The 15,792-nt window shown below is 41.5% G+C and overlaps 1 long non-coding RNA gene across 1 annotated transcript; it reads left to right on the top strand.

The window, feature by feature from the left end:
- The first annotated feature begins 6,440 nt into the window (after positions 1–6,440).
- On the top strand, positions 6,441–8,365 carry LOC123075710 (uncharacterized). Its single transcript, XR_006436184.1, has 3 exons — positions 6,441–6,796; positions 6,907–7,020; positions 7,248–8,365. It is a non-coding gene; the product is annotated as an uncharacterized lncRNA (long non-coding RNA).
- The last annotated feature ends 7,427 nt before the right edge of the window (positions 8,366–15,792 follow it).

The following is a 15,792-nucleotide window of genomic DNA, read 5'->3' as shown; positions in this document are numbered from 1 at the left end:
TTGCAAACACATGCATATATACATATATCATCTAACCATTCATTATTGATGATTTCAAATATTCGACTTGCCAGGCGTATGTACGAAACCGATCCAGCAGCAGCTACCGGTACCTGACGTGGACATGCTCAGCCATGAGCTTGCCGCGTCAAAGGAGAGTACAATGAAGGAACTTAAGGAGTTGAATGACTCCCTGAAGAAAGAGAAGGAACAGATGATCGACGAGAACTCTGATCTCTGCGATAAGAAATTGAAGCTCATTGACCAGAAGGAGCTACTAGTCACCGAGATCGAGTCTATGAAGAAGGAGATACGGCTCCTGAAGGCCGAGAGGGAGGAACTGAAGACCGGCAAAATCTATTTCAGAAAGGAGGGACAGAGCAACAGGAACAAGTTGCGTGAGATGAGGATCATTCTTCGTCGTAGCTAGTTAGCGGATAACAAGTTGTGTGAGATGATGATAACTTTTGCTTGTAGCTAGCTACCGGATAACTTTTGCTTGTAGGTAGCAAGCTAGTTACTGAAAAATATATTCATAGCAGGGTATATATTTGTGGATTTGAAGTTACCACTAGAAGTTTAAATGGCTGCACGTATACTAATAGCTGGGTACTTTTTTTATTACTGAAAAATAAAAATTGCTGGCGTTGCCTCAAAATAAACGTCATAGCTAACACAATATATTGCTGGTGTTAGCCAGGTGGCACGCCATCAGTACTAAAATACTGCTGACGTGTCTGCCAACGCCACCACTAAATTGTTTTCACCGGCGTCATATTGGTGGTGTTGGGTCTCTAGGCCAGCAAGGCACTTTTTCCACGTCATAGTTTTGCTTTTTTCCACTAGTGAGGTCGGTGGCGGGCGGCCCTGCGAGTCTGGCCCGCTACTACTGGCCTTTTCTCACCCACCACTGCTAGGCATTCCTACAGTAGTGATCTTAGCCATGGGGGCGATTCTAAGGTCTTATCAGAGATCGGCCCCAGGAAAGGGTGCCCATGTTGATCCTTGACCTGATCCAAAACTGGGCCAGGGACCACCGGCTCGTGTTACTCCATGACATGGTGTGACACTGCCTTTAGTTTTGGTTTGCATTCGTTGGTCCCGCAACTCAATTCGATCCATGTTCCTTTTCCAGTTCCCGTGGAACGCTTGCAAGCTCGGTCGTATTAATTGCAGTGTGAGTCCGGGTCATGGGTGCCGTGCATGGCTGTCGTGCTTCAGAGCAGTCAATCATGCATGGTTTATTCATCGGTGTTTTGTTCCACTGGAGAAAACACCTCGATAAGCACCGAATCAAGCAAGCCTTGACTTGGCCTGAACTAGCCACTCATATCTCCATCCATTCTATAGTTGCCTGCCAAACTACATTATAACCAAAGGTTTGCCATGTTGGTACCCCACGGAAGGCTTAGCTGCTTACGCTTGATGGATCTAATCCTGTATTTGTGTACAGAGGCACAAGACAACATCTATCTATCTATCTATCTATCTATCCATCTATCTATCTATCTATCTATCTATACCTATACCTATACCTATACCTACCTACCTATACTAATTTCTGACTCCCTAAAATTACCACGTTAATTAGAAAATTACGGCCGCTGATCTGGTGGGACCGAGTTATTACGGTTTAGATTAATCCATGTAGTCCTCTCAGTTTGGAACGCTGGGAAAATTACGGCCGCTGATCTAGTGGGACCGAATTATTATGGTTTAGATTAATCCATGCAGTCCTCTCAGTTTGGAACGCTGGGAAAAAACAAAAGAAAAAGAAAAATTAGAAGACCCACAATGTTCTCACATACGGCAATGCTTTCACGTACAGTTGGGAAAGAGAAGCCAAAATAACAAAACAAAAGAGATACGATTCTAACTTTCTCTCTAAATGTATCCCACCAGCCCACAATTCTCTCTTGGTAGTTAAAAATAAAAGTAGGAAAAAAATTCTAACTCAATCTCTTTTCACGTTTGAAAATAGAAGGAATCTCAATCTATCTAAAACTCCAGTACATCTTCTCGCTGTTGAAGCCATGAGCCAGCTCCTTCAATGTACGTTCAGGCCTTCATTCTCTCTCGGCTGATGCATGGGGTTTGATTTTGTTGTTCCCGTTTGCCTCCTCTGGAGCAGTACCTAGGGTTTAGTCCTTATTCTTATTCCACAGCCAGTAACTAGATTCTCCTTTGGCCGGCCATATGACATCAAGAACGATCAGGGCATGGATGTAATTTGTACCAGGAGTTGGAAGGTTTCTTTTGCCTTGGGTCAGCGACTTCAAGTCATTGTGGTGGATCAAGCAAGTACGGCATGAATCTGGTGTGTTGTTTTCCACATCTGGATCAGGTTGGTTTTTTCATAATATATTTGTTCAGTAGTCCTATCTTCTCACGGCCTGTCTTCCTATCGAAGCCATGAGCCCGCTCCTTCAATGTACGTTCAGGTCTTCGTTCTCTCTCGGCTGATGCGAGCTGTTTGATTCAGTTGTCCCCGTTTGCCGCCTCTGGAGCAGTACGTAGGATTTTGTCCCCAGTCTTATTCTGTTGCAAGTAACTGGACTCTCCTTTGGACGGCCATACAATTAAGAACGAATAGGCATGGATCAATCTTGAGGCAATGATGTACTTTGTACCAGGAATCGGAAGGTTTCTTTTGCCTTGGATCAGCCACTTCAAGTCATTGGGATGGATCGTGGTGGTGTTTCTTTGCGAGCAGAGTTCAAACCATTGATTTTGTTGTGTGGATTTTCTAGCAGATGAGCAGTGAATGCGGAGCAGGTGCAAATGTCGAGATGATTACTTCTTCCATGAGAATCCAGGAGTAGCTGTGTTCTGTATTTTGTTGGAATTCAAAGGTGCTCTTCATGATTTCACTTGCAGGTCTAATCAAAACTTCTCCCTCATGTCATGCAGGTTCACACAACAACCCACCCAATCCACAAATGGAGGCACGTAGTAAGAATAAACGCCTCTGGGGAGGTGCAGGGGCGACATGTCGAGATGATTACTTTCTATTACAATTCAGGTGTAGCTGTGTTCCGGATTTCATTGGAACTCAGAAGTGGTCTTCATGATTTCACTTGCAGGTCTAATTAAAACTTCTCCTTCATGTTATGCAGGTTGACAGAAAAATCCACCCAACCAACAAATGGAGGCACGTAGTAAGAACTTAAGAATCAATGCCTGCGGCGAGGCAGCGTACAAAGGGTCAAAACTACCCATAATTAACATTGCACCCATATGTGCTACTAATCCATGTATCATTCAAATAACTACTTAATATATTTATATCCCTTCTAATATAGGTCAAGATATATGCGATGGGACACACAAGCTGTAGTATTGAGTTATGTCTTTGCCAAGGTGAATACAAAACATTGTCAGGATCAATCCTTCATGACGTGTGTTGTTGTATTTAGTTTCGCCTGCGGCGAGGTGCTGATACGATATGTCAAGATGATTACTTAATCCATTAGAATACGGGAGTGCCGTGTTCTGAATTTCCATGGAACTCAAAAGTGGTATTCCTGATTTCACTCGCAAGTCTAATCTAAACATCTCCCTCATGTCATACAGGCTGACACAAAAATTCACCCAATCCACGCACGGAGGCACGTGGTAAGAATTGGCCGCCTGTCTACAAAGGGTCAAAACTACCCAAAGTTAACACTGGACCCGTACGTGCTACTAATCCATGTCTTTCACATATATTCTTAATTTCTGTATTTCCCTTCTAATATAGGTCAGGATATATGTGTGATGGGACAGACAAGCTGTTAGTACTTGGGTTATGTCGTGGCCATGGTCAATACACAACATTGTCAGGATCGATCCTTGATGAGGTGTGCTGTTGTATTTTATGTCAGATAAGCAAATTAATATTCCGTTTTTGCAAGTGTGCTTATATATGTACTAAAATATTACAATTAACTGATTTTCTCTGATTGGAACTGTTCTCTGGAAAGTGCACGCCTATGACAACTGTAGTTGTACAAGGCCTACTATCACCTGTTATCATGATTTCAGTCTGGACTCGTGTTATGGACTGCTGGGAAGACCTAAATCTCTTATTGCTTCCTGTTTAACAAAGGAACCAAGAGTCTGGGAACTATTATACAAAAGGAGAAGTACAGAGCAATAGTACCATGCAGTCAGTACATGTAACACGAAGCATCAGACTTATCCTCCAGGCCTGTTTGTTCAATAATAGCACAGAATAGTGCCATGCAGTCAGTACGTGTAAACATAGCAGTAAATTTGTCACCTGAGATAATCAATGGATGGGGTACATCCACACTGTCTATAATCCAAATTTTAGTTTTATATACATATTCTAATATGTGGTTACACCGGTCAAATGCATATTATGCAAAGCCATTATTAAGATTAATTGCTATTAGTTTAAACAAAAGCTTTGTGGGACTCTTCAAATTCCAAATGTATTAATTTCTGTCAATTTTTAAATTCCAAATTATTATTTTTTGGTTTGACAACTAACTTAAAAAAGGTGTGTTCTTTAATTTCCAACTTTTTTTCTTACTATTACTTGATGATCAATAAAACTGAGCTATGTTTATTTTCCTTCAAAAGTATGCTTAGTTTGAAGGGTATATGAAGTGTCAAGAATATCAAGTATCTGAGGATACTATACCTAACTGTTTTACTAGAATGAGAAAGTTTACGCGAGTAACACATGATATATTTTTTAGCATGCCACATAGTTAAATATAGTCTGTCATTGGTGCAACAGAATTTCTTGGGATGATTCACGCCTATTACACATACCTATACTAATTAGAGACTCTCTAGAAATTAGCATGTTAATCAGTAATTAGGAGCCGTTAATCTGGTGGGACCAACAGGGGCGGATCTGGAGCTAATCTTACCCTGAAGCACCACTTAACTATGGCATAAATTTTTCAAGCGAGGATGCAATGAATAAAGAAATGTTTCAGATCTTGTAACACGAATTACAGAACATAATACAAGTCGGTTTATAAAAAACAAAATGTAAGAGGTAAACGGCTTAATAAAACAGTAAAACAAATGACAATTTACTTCAAAAGGATGTCTTGCATTCTCAGATTCCAAAACACCTCATCACACACCAAGACTCAATAACCTAGAGTATAAAAACTAGTATTGAATTTTCAAGTAGAAGTGTGGAACATAATAAAATGCACAAATGAAAGTACGTTAATTTGCTTTTTTTATGAATTACCTTCAGTAAACTCTTTTCCTTCTAGCCATGAAATACTCAACCACTTGATCATTGGTGACCTTTTTCATCTCTTCTTTCTCCACATAACAAATAACATCATCACTCAAGCTGTCATCATTGAGGCGACTGCGAAGTCAGTTTTGACCAATTTCATTGCTGAAAAGCACCTCTCAACTGTAGCTGTAGCAATAGGCAACACAATTACTAGTTTCAACAACCGATAAAACAAAGGATACATAATATGTCTCCTTGTTTGCACCATTTTTTTTGAAAGCTCGGTGATTGTTGCTATGTTGGAAAAGCTAGCATCTGTGCGCACATCAGCAATATAGAGACATAGATCCTTATCAAGATCCCTCAAATCCCCGGAATCAAAATCCTGAGGGTATAGTTTAGCCAAACTCATGAGATTATCGAAATTGAAATCACGAAATGAGTCTCTTGGACTCAAAGCGTAGTCGGCTAGTCGCGTCTCGCGTTGGAGGAGTTCGGCGTCCGGCGTCGTGCCGTTGATCGGCGGCCTTCTGGTTGCCGGCGCCCGGCTGGCCGCTGCTGCACGAACGCCAGCCGCCCAGCCGCCAGGAACAGATCACGGGAGATGAGAAGACTATAGGATTGGGATCTGGGGTCGCTGTTTTTTTTCTCAAGTAGAAAACTGAAAAGTCACGATCACGTACTAGAAGACCGAACGCCCAGCCGCAGCCGTACCTGAATCCGCGAGTTGGGCTGCGAGAGCGTACGCGCGTGCCTCGGAGCTGGTGCGGCCTGGTTCATTGGTTTCATGGGCCACCCTGATGCACACTCGATGGGCCACCCTGTTGCCTCGGGCCATATACCTTATAATTAGCACTAAATTTTCTTTTGGACCCTGTAGCCTGTGCTACAGGGTTGGCCCATTGGGCTCCGCCCCTGGGGACCAAGTTACTACGGTGTAGATCTATCCGAGATTTTTTTAGTAGATCAATTCTAGAAATTAATAAATAAATCTATTTGCTATTATTATATACTAACGAGCCGTTGTATTGACCCGGATTACCAATCCATAAAACTTGCACGTAACCACGGACCAAGTCCAGTAGTTTAAAAAAAGGGAACAAATCCAATCTGGTCACGTATAGTTTAAAAAAAGGGAACAAGTCCAGTCTGGTCACGTAGGCTCATGTAAGCAAATAGTTACTGCTGTACGCCAAAAACGAAAATAGATCCTACCGTGCCTAGCTTGATTAGTTAGGTATGAAAACGGAACTCCCAATATCTCTCGCCCTTTACCCATGGTTCTCCGCCGATCCACACGATACTCACGCTGCAGCAACTCAATCGAGCAGCCATCCTCGGGATTTCTTGCCGGATGCAAGCCAGACTGCGCCAGTCAATCGCTCCGCACTGTTGTCCCAAAATTATTATTGACGGATGCACCGCAGCCCAACCACCATGGAGGAGGTGCCGCACGTCATCGAGGACGACATACCAATGCACCGTCGTCCACGCTCGCCCGTTATCGCCGGAGCTTACTGGCAAGGAGGCCATTGATCGGCAATCCTTCCAATTCTGCAAGGTTCATCTGCTGCTCCCTTTGAAGTGAGTTTTACATTGGATGTCCACTCGAGCACGGCGGAAAATACGTTTTAGGTCAAAGCAACGGACAATGTTAATATGTGTGACTAATATTTTTGGATTTCTTAAAACAGATGCTGCTTCGTGGGCTTTTAACTCAATCTAATTCTAATCTTAAAGGAGGTGCTGATTCAATCTAATTTTGATCTTAAAGGAGGTGCTGCTTTGAGGGTTATTCGACCATGTTGGTAAATTTAATTTCTCTTTTAACATCATTCTAATTGTGAACTTAGTCTACAATGGTTGGAACTCAAGGATGCAACATTGGAATTTTGGTTCAATTTCTATTCCGCAAAAATAGCTTTGTCCCTTTGTTTGCTTTGGGTACTTGATAGTGGACACGGCATTTTTCCTTTTCCAGTTTAAGATAAGTTCATTTATGTCGTTCCTCAACATTATTGTGGTGGCATATCAGGTTCGTTTCTCGCAGAAGAAAGAATAAACTATGAACTCCTGCACTCCGGCATTTGCTAAGCTGGTGCATGAAAAAAATGTACGACCAAAGACACACTGAGGATCAAGGCGCATGACAAAACACATATGACAGATCAACACATACCTATGAGGTATTGTATGCAGCGGGGCTGCTGCTACATCCAGTTGCTCCAAATATGATCATGTGATGGCAGCTATACATCTGATATCTCACGCAGTTTTGTCTCAGTTCGTGCGAAACTAGCCGGAATGGTCTGATTCTTCTCATGCAATCTTCACGTATATGAGTACATAATTTAGACTATTAGTACGTACATAAGTTTCTTCTTTAATCATTTAGAATTGTTTCTAATGTGGCACATGTAATGTTTTTTTTTTCTTTTTGAAATCTTCGTGCATTGTAATTCATCGTGAAAGATAGGAAAACACTTACCTGCCAGTTTGGAGGGCATCCAACATAAAATAGATTACATACAGATTTTGACACATAAGATTACGTTTTTATGGTTTACCAATGATTCATCTGCACTGCTATTCCAGGAACGAAGTGGATTTCTAATAATTTCTTAGTTCATTATTACTGGATATGTAATGTGTTTTTATTAAATTTTTATATGGGCCGAGACACGCAATGGCAGTGCAAGTCAAGAACTCTTACCAACACTACTAAAAACAGGTCGAAGGCGCAAGGCATGGTATATCTAACTGAAAAGTGATCCATGACACCAACTACATGCACGCTACTCTTCGCCTAATAACTGACATGGACAATACATTGCAGGTGCAACAGGGAAGTACGTACCAGAACCAATCTGCACAAGGGCTTCAACCTTGACGTGTATAGACAAGAAAGCAAAATAATAAATGGCTGCAATATACATATATAAGCCCATGCTTACTGGTAATTAATTTGTCGTATGGTGGTCTTCTTATAGACAGTCTCATTATTGTTTTTTGTCAGATCTTAATACGCGCCGACGACTTTCTGATTTAGTTATTTCGATTCTATGGTTTTCCGCTGTGTATATTAACTCGGATGCATAGATTTCACAAGTTAATCATTTGGATTATACTTGGTCAATTGGAGCAGATTTAATTTGGGCAGGGCTATGACCATCAGATGTTCTTATAAATCAATGATGATGTACTGCATATTACTAAAACCAAACAGTCTCTCAATGTTGTTAACAACATCCATTGCAGATTAGTGAGTTAGGGATTCATTTTCCCATTTGTTATATTTATAACTATGTTTAAGTTTTGTAGGATTAAGTTGTGCGAGAATCGACACTATACCCTTGATTATTGTTGCCGTGTAGGTTATATAACCAAGTTTGACCTTTTATTTATTGTGTTCTTTTTCCTTATTTTTGATCTTTTCTAAACTTTTTTCTATGTGGAAATTGTCGGGGAAGCAATATCATGTGATATGCTTAGCTGATTGGTGCTTTTATTTGATATGCTAACATTTTAGTTTCACTGTTTGACTGCTTTTGTTTGCATTGTTATGAAAATACAGAACCCTTATTATTACATTATCTTTCTTACTGGGCAACATGATAGTTTGCGTGTATCTAGATCTCCAAGATAAAATAGAACTCCATAGACATACACTAACTTTCTCGCGAGAATATAAAAATTCTTTTAAGGTAACACAATTAGGTTGTTCTATACTTGCGAAGGATTACCTCTCACAAAGATGTTTGATGAAAAGTATATGGAGCATCAGTTGAAAAAGAACATTACATAAATCTGAATATTTATTTATTACTAACTAAATTAAACATTGCCATCCTACATGTTTTATTGTAGTAATTTGACATATAACCCGTTGAACAAGTTTGTAAATGCATAAGCAACAATTGAAATACTTCCTCCGTTCCTAAATATAAGTCTTTTTAGAGATTGCAATAAGGAACTACATGCCGATGTATATAGATGTATTTTAGAATGTAGATTCACTCATTTTGCTCCGTATGTAGCCACTTATTGGAATCTCTAAAAATACTTATTTAGGAACGGAGGGAGTACTAATGATGTTTTAGAAACTGGCATTGTCCTGAACATGCATGTTTGACAATTATTAATAATGTCAATATGATTATTAATGAAACTGATTTTTATTAAAAATTCAAATGGTAGGTAAAAAGTTAAGCAAAGCATGTGCAAATTTGATGCACTAAGTTATGTACATAACTGAAATATGAACATGAAATCCGCAGTTTTTTTTGGCAATTTAGAATCTTACTCATAGACAATCAAGGGATGAACTACTTCGATGACAACAATAAATGTATTTTATACTAGCAAAAATGCCCGTGCGTTGCAACGGGAGAACAAAAAAAAATCCACGCCCTCTTCTTTAAAACAACGCCCCATCCGTATTACCTCTTGTCCTTCTTTTTCACCCTCTTCGTGGTGTCAACCCAATCATAACTTGTCAGAACATGGTAAATCCCAATGCGATGAGCTCCACCACTACATGAGACACCTGTCATTAATGGGCCCGAATGCTTTAACATTCAATGCTGCCACAAAAATACTTATAGTTCTTAGAAGTTAGAATAATTGAGGATGATACAAAGGAAAGAAGATTTAGTTGGACGCTTGCAATTGTAACGGGGTGTACTACCCAACAATTGAGATGACCAATACCAACGTCGCAAATTACCATATTCTAAAAGCTCATTGTGCTTTGGTAAACCGTTTCCCTAAAAGCATAAACGAGAGACGTATATTGTCTTACTCCCCCCTAAGAAAATTAATATACTATTACGTAATATTTTTGTAGTTGATCCTAGAAATATCTATATATATATATATATATATATATATATATATATATATATATATATATATATATATATATTTGCAATTAATCCTAGAATTCCTATAAATCTTTACTTTTAATCCTAAAAAAGACAGTCAATCACCCCACCCAAAACATAATACTTCATTTCGATGGGAAAAAAATCATAATAAAACAAATAGTACAACTTCCACCAAAACAAAAGAGAAGAGGAGAATTTGAGACCATCAGACGAAATGAGCAGGTGCTACAGCTTGAAAGAGCTCTTCTTGGTCAATCGAGCTTTGTTCTGCAACAATCAAGCTATCAGATCAAGAAAAGAACATAACCATGAAATACACATCGACTGGTCGATTCTATCCAATAAAAATATTGGGTTGGTGATACATCCCTAGTTGACCAAAACTGGTGTGGAGTCGGTCAAAAACCAGGGCGTATACTTATGTGGGTCGTGGGATTTTGCTAGATTGAACGACATGTTCCCTCAATATAAATTTTGAACGAGAGGTTTCGGATGTTCGTATTGCATTAAATTTTGGTGCTTCTCTTATCTTCCTGAACTTCTTATCCTCCTGCTCGTCTTTGTCCACCTCATTCTAAATGGTTTAGGATTTTCGGGATCAAGATGGTTTGTGCCTTTTCACGTGTCTTTCTTCATTAAATGCGAAATTCTCCACGTTGCAAATAATATTCTTGAATAGAATAGATAAAGGAGAGTTGGCCTAAGCATTGATGCTCAATTACATGTATAAAATTCTGTAACCTGCAATTCCCGATCACAATAATATATATATATCCCTTCATGTACTGTGCATATAAATACATGAACTTGTACAGTTCTGAGTGTGCCATCGAATAGGTTTCAGTTCATGTGCATGTACGTAAACGCGCACAGCCCAGTGGCTTCAGTGGTGGTGGCGCCTGCACGAACACATGCATATACGTGAACATGCACAGCCCAGTGGCTTCGGTGGTGGTGGCACGTGCACAAACACATGCATGCACGCCGTCGTGCTTCTCCAGCGGTTTGTCACCGGCAAGCTCCATGCGCTCCACATGTCATGATGCTCCTCGTCGCCCACATGCATTTTTTGTGTATCGAGCCCACAGATCCTTCCTTTACTTACTTTCATTATATGCAATCCTTCTTTAACGGAATTGCCTTACACACGATCTTTTCTCATCCGATTCTGTACGACAAGAGAGATGCTTGGTTCAATCTGATGTGGCCCATAAACCCAGACCAGTCTTATCGTACACCACTTTGGATGAATTTCATCGTACTCCTTCTTTAATTAGTGCCCATCCGCTTAATAATTAGATTGCCCCAAATATGAGGAGGCTACTCGTTTTCAGCATCTGTTCGTTGATTTCTGAGGTGGTTGGTATATTAATCGGTGGGGATTGGTTTACAAAAGTGGGATGGGACAATTGAACATCTAACGTTCTTAGCGCAGCTGGTTGTTGTAGCTAGATTACATGGGATGTCATGGGTTCGATTCCTAGAGTGGTACGAATTTTTTGCGCTGCAGAAGAAAGCCCACTCGCATGGCTATTGGCCCAGATTTTTCCTGGGCTCTAGGAAAGCCCATCCGCGAGGCTGCCTAGCCCAGGACGGACTTGTTACATACGAACTCCAGCCTGCGATATTTCTTGCGATGGTAAGGCACAAAAAATTACTACCACATCGGATAGTAAAAAATCTTTAAAAAATAAAGGTGAATGAATGAAAAAATCGGCGAAACGCACCTTGCTTTCTTAGTAGGTATAGATAGTATCCATTCTAAATATGCATTAAATACACTAGCTCGTGCAACTACGGGTTGACGACTAGTGTGTCTAATTACCAGCCTCACACGCAAGATCGCAAGGCATGATGAAGGTGTTACGGCAACTGAAAAACTTATTATTCTTTATTCTAGAAATAAGTGCGTGTTTATCATGTGCCAGTGTGCATCCACATCTACCATTTTTAAGAAGTTGCTCCCCACTGCTCCATATTCTCTTACCATGCGCACGGTCCACATCAGCAATCAACATGCAGCGTCCCACCTAAGCAAATCTGCCACCTTAGCAAAAATTATTTTCAATGGAACGAATCGTCTGATTGTGTTAATTCCTGTCGCACGAATTGCTTCCCTTTCTCTGAATGTGTTAATTCCCGTCGCACTGATTGCTTCTTCGTGCGACGGTTCCTTCCATCTCCCTTCCACCAATAAATCTCAGCGTAGTCTTCCCAGTTCTTCTGCTTCCATCTTTATTTGTTCTACAATTCCCATATTGCGTCGCCATCGGCCCAACCTTCTCTGGCCCTCCGAGACCTGCGCGATGCCACCCTCCGAGAACCCCATGATCGGCGCGAGCCTGGACTATGTTGGCCCAAGCCACACGGCATGGCGTCGACCCGACCTCCCGGCCAACCATGGGTGCCACCATCAGCCTCCTCCTTCAACCTTCATATCTATGTGCCCAGATCTGAACATCGTTTAGCTTGGGTGGAGGCCCTGATTTCCAAATGGAGTAACTGGCGCCAGGAAGGGCGAGGGCGTCTGGCGTAGTTTGGCGGCGTGAGTGATCCAGACCTATCCCAAGCATGGACGTTTCTGTTGGATCCCAATCAAACTAGCGCCTATGTAGCCAACTCGCCATGGTAGAAGCAGGAAGATGGGGCTGCTCCCATCGTATATTTGTCCAGATCTTTACGGCAGTGTTGTTTCTCAAGTCGCCAAGGTAGGAGCAGGAAGAAGTGGATACTATACCAATCCGCTTCACGATGATTGGAGCCAATTCAAGCCAGTAGCAGCCGTGGCCTTGCAGATGCTTTTTTTTTTTGGGTTCAGAGAATTAGATCACTTCAATTTCTACCTTCAGTTTCCTGGATTACTACACAGTAAATTACTCTGCATACATTTTTGTATCTGAACACAGATCAATTCTATGTATGAATTTGATTGACATGGATCTTTGATCTGGACTTGAGGTGGTTAATTTTTCTTTCTCAGTTTCATTTGCAATTGCAAGTATAATTAGTTGCTACATCACATTCAGATACATTGTTCTCAGTTCTTGTTGATCCTTTTGTGCAAAAAAGAAGTTATTGCTAGGTAGGAGCACGGAGATGAGGCTGTTCCCGTTGTAAATTTGTCCATATCTTTACCCTGTGTTGTTCCCCTGAAGGCATATGCGCTTTTTCAGTGGCACTAGTAGAAAACAGGGCAGGGGGCCGGCCGGGCCTCGTGGGGCATTGGTCCCGGTTCGTCTGGACCCATTTGTCCTGGTTCCAGACACGAACCGGGAGCAATGGTCCTCGCTCCTGGCCCACATCCATTGGTCCCGGTTCGTGGCTGGAACCGGGACAGAAAGGGGACCTTTAGTCCCGGTTCCAGCCACGAACCGGGACCAATGAGGTGGCTATATATACCCCTCGTCCGCGAGCAGAGCACTCCACTGCTTTGTTTTTCTGGCCGGCGAGGGGAGAGCTTTGTGGTGCTCTAGCTCACCTCCTATGCACATGAGGTGTTCGATGAAATGCCCGAGCCACACTAGTTAAGCTGTCTCCTCTCGGAGCTTGACCTCCAAGCTCCATTTTCCTCGAGATTTGTCTAGGTTTAGCGGTTCGTCACATCCCGTCCCCGTCTTCACCACCGTCGATCGCCCGCGCCGATCTCATTGCCGGCACCACCGTGGTGAGCCTCTTGTTTTATCTTCTTTCTGAAAGAAAAATTCTTATTTGTATTATTAGATAGATACTTGTCTAATTTTCTTACTTTTATTATTGCTTGTTATTACATAGTGCGATGGTTTTGGTATCCGCCCCCGTCGGCCCTCGTCCTATCTATGATTCGGATGTGGTATATATTATCTTTTATAACTATTTGGTTCATTTATTGTTTATGACAATTATGCCGACCAACGTGACATAGATTTTATTTATCTAGGAGGTATGTGAACCGGAAATTCCAACCGACCCTATTGTCTAGAGGTTAAATTTAGTTGAAGAAGAAAACAATTACTTGAAGGAAAAAATAAAAAAATTGAGGAGGAGAAGATGATATTGGAGTTGCATGTTGTGGATGTCGTCGATGATCATAAGATCAAGATGGATGCAATGCGCTTGAAGATTGGAAAGATTAGAAAATATGCCATTCATATCGAGGCTTGGTATCATTATGCCGTTGGATCAATTGTTACCTTGGTTGCGATTATGATCGCATTTGTTGTTGCATTGAAATGTTTTACATAGTTTCAATGTATGGTTTAATTAGATGCTCTGAAGAGCTATATGTTGTTCAATGAGAACTATGTATGTACTTTGGTTTAATGTGATGATGAACTTCTATTAATTTGGTCACTTATCTATCCATGATGTTCTGTAATGGTTTTTGACACACTTAATTATATATAATGCACGTAGATGAACCGACAATGGATGTACGGTGACAGACACACCTCCGAGTACGTCAAGCGCGAGCATAATTTTCTCGAAGTGGCTGAGGCAAACAAGCAGAATGGTTTTATGTGCTGTCCATGCCCTATATGTGGGAATACGAAGTCTTACTCTGACCGGAAAATCCTTCACACCCACCTGCTTTATGAGGGTTTCATGCCACACTATAATGTTTGGACCAAGCACGGAGAAATAGGGGTTATGATGGAAGACAGCGAAGAAGAAGAGGACGATGACAACTATGTGCCCCCTGAATACGGCGATGCTGCAACGGGGGAAGCTGCTGAAGATCAAGACGAACCAGACGATGTGCCCGATGATGATCTCCGTCGTGTCATTGTTGATGCAAGGAGACAGTGTGAAAGTCAAAAGAAGAAGCTGAAGTTCGATCGCATGTTAGAGGATCACAAAAAATGGTTGTACCCCAGTTGTGAAGATGGCAACACAAAGCTCGGTACCGTACTGGAATTGCTGCAGTGGAAGGCAGAGAATATTGTGCCTGACAAAGGATTTGAGAAGCTACTGAAAATATTGAAGAAGAAGCTTCCAAAGGATAACGAATTGCCCGACAGTATGTACGCAGCAAAGAAGGTCGTATGCCCTCTAGGATTGCAGGTGCAGAAGGTACATGCATGCCCTAATGACTGCATCCTCCACCGCGGTGCGTACGAGGATTTGAACGCATGCCTGGTATGCGGTGCATTGCGGTATAAGATCAGACAAGATGACCTTGGTGATGTTGACGACGAGCCCCCCGGGAAGAGGGTTCCTGCCAAGGTGATGTGGTATGCTCCTATAATACCACGGTTGAAACATCTGTTCAGAAACGAAGAGCATGCCAAGTTGATGCGAGGGAACAGAGAGGACCGTAAGAAAGACGGGAAGTTGAGAGCACCCGCTGACAGGTCGTGATGACCCACAATTATAGGGGATCTATCATAGTCCTTTCGATAAGTAAGAGTGTCAAACCCAACGAGGAGCAGAAGGAAATGATAAGCGGTTTTCAGCAAGGTATTCTCTGCAAGCACTGAAATTATCGGTAACAGATAGTTTTGTGATAAGGTAATTGGCAACAAGTAACAAGTAATGAAAGTAAATAAGGTGCAGCAAGATGGCCCAATCCTTTTTGTAGCAAAGGACAAGCCTGGACAAACTCTTATATAGAGAAAAGCGCTCTTGAGGACACATGGGAATTATCGTCAAGCTAGTTTTCATCACGCTCATATGATTCGCGTTCGTTACTTTGATAATTTGGTATGTGGGTGGACC

The sequence above is a fragment of the Triticum aestivum genome, chromosome 3D (genome assembly GCF_018294505.1).
Source record: "Triticum aestivum cultivar Chinese Spring chromosome 3D, IWGSC CS RefSeq v2.1, whole genome shotgun sequence".
NCBI classification, from domain to species: Eukaryota; Viridiplantae; Streptophyta; class Magnoliopsida; order Poales; family Poaceae; genus Triticum; species Triticum aestivum.
Note: the sequence above shows the minus strand (reverse complement) of the source record. Positions and strands in the feature narration are given on the sequence as shown.